Source organism: Galeopterus variegatus, unplaced genomic scaffold, assembly GCF_000696425.1.
Source record: "Galeopterus variegatus unplaced genomic scaffold, G_variegatus-3.0.2 Scaffold788, whole genome shotgun sequence".
NCBI classification, from domain to species: domain Eukaryota; kingdom Metazoa; phylum Chordata; class Mammalia; order Dermoptera; family Cynocephalidae; genus Galeopterus; species Galeopterus variegatus.
The window spans coordinates 414,696-416,870 of record NW_007726899.1 but is presented as its reverse complement, the minus strand read 5'-3'; positions in this window follow the sequence as shown (position 1 = coordinate 416,870).

The following is a 2,175-nucleotide window of genomic DNA, read 5'->3' as shown; positions in this document are numbered from 1 at the left end:
TTCTCAGAATGTATCCCCATCATCGAATGAAGCATAACTATAAATATTTGGGAAAAAATAGCATATATTAGCTAACTCTACTTCCTCAGCCCCCATTTACTCTTTAATCCTCTGTTCATCTGGTTCCACCCTCACCATTCTATTATAATTGCAAGAAAGCAGAGGTTTTGGGTCCATAGAGACATAGGTTCCAGTCCTGTTTCTGTCACTTGCTAACATTTTGCTTATTTCAGACGTCTATTGCTGCATAGAAAGTCACCCTTAAGCTTTATGGTTTAAAAACCCACCATTTTATTGCTCATGAGTCCTGGAGTCAGAAATCTGCTCAGGGCTCAGTGGGGATGGTACATCTCTGCTCCACTTCTGGTCAGCCGGGCTCACTTATGGGCTGGAAGGCCCAAGCTTGGAAGGTCTATGGCCTCACTCACATGAGTGGGGCCTTGTGCTGGCTGTCAGCTAAAGCAGCTATGTTGTCTTTTCAGGCTGCCATAACAAAATAGCATAGACTGGGTGGCTTAAACAACAGAAATTTATATTCTAACAGTTCTGGAAGCTGGTAAGTCCAAGATCAAGGTGCTGGCTGATTCAATTTATGGTAAGGGGTCTTTTCCTGGCTTGCAGACAGCCACCTTCTCACTATGTCCTTACATGGCAGAGAGCAAGCAAACTCTCTGGTAACTCTTCTTATAAGGAGACCAATCTTATTGATCAGGGTTCCACCCTAAGGGGTCTTTTCCTGGCTTGCAGACAGCCACCTTCTCACTATGTCCTTACATGGCAGAGAGAAAGCAAACTCTCTGGTAACTCTTCTTATAAGGAGACCAATCTTATTGATCAGGGTTCCACCCTATGACCTCATTTATCCTTAATTACCTCTTTATAAGCCCTATCTCCAAACATAGTCACATTGGGAGTTAGGGGTTCAACACAAGAATTTTGGAAGAACACAGTTCAATCCATAGCAGAATCTCAGTTCCCTTCCACATGATCTTTTTCTCCATGTTCTCTCTCGTTCTTCCTCTCTCCAGTAGGATAGCCTGCAAAAGTTGCAACACCTCCCTAGCCCTAGAGTCAGTTCAGAATATCACATTCACACATTCTGTTGATTAATGTAAGTCACAGGTTCAGCCCAGATTCAAGGAAAAGGGAAAAATAGACCTGACTTCTTCATGGGAGGAGTGGTAAATCACATTGCAAAAGGACATGTGTAATGGAGAAATGGCTGTGGCTGTCTTTGGAAACAATCTATCAATTGTCCCTGAGCAAATTATTTAACCACCATCTTCACTTTCTTCTAAAATAGGAAATAATGTCTACCATACTTTGGGATGTTGTGAGTAATAGATTAAGAAAGTGTGTTTAGCACCCAGCACATTGTAGCAGGTACATAATAGCAACAACAAAAACATGTCTTGATTGAGCCCATAGTATGTGGCAGCACTATTCTAAGTACTTTAAATGTATTACTTTATGTGATCTTTATAAGAATCCAATGATGCACGTGTTGGTATTATCTAATGACAAATCCTAGGCACAAAAATGTTAACTTGCACGAGGCTAGTCGCACAGTAACTATTCTCTCTAAATTTTGAATGTCTTCTTACCTGCTATATCCAAAGGATACTTAGATTTTTTTCTCTTTAAACTCTGTTTTAAAGTTGACAGTTGATGCTGTTGATTACTCCTCTATCAAATACTCCTCCTCTCTTGACCCCCATGTCTCCCCTCTGTTGGATTTTTCCTCCCTCTTTGATTGCTACTTTTCAATCTTCTCCTTGTTAGGCCATATTTTAAATGCCAAAGTTTGCTCCCATTTCTCCAGGTCTTCATAGAGGAACCCATCCAATGTGGCAACTCAATTTCTATCTTCTCATTGATGATTGCCAGTCTCCCCTCTCTCTTAAACTCTAGATTTGCATTTCTACGTGTCATCAGAGTCATTGCATACGACCCAGGTAAGTTTTTGAAACTTCTATGTCTTTCATTTCTTCCTCGTTTCATTGGTTGCAATCTTGTCAATTAATTAATACTTAAGATATTTTTTTAAATGTATATGTTTCTGTCAATCAGCCAATGCTTTTGGCCTGGTCTAGATCTTCATCTTACCTTGTTTATTGAAGTCATTTCTTAATTGAACTTATCACTTTCAGTCCCCCCCCCCCCCCCCCCCCCCGG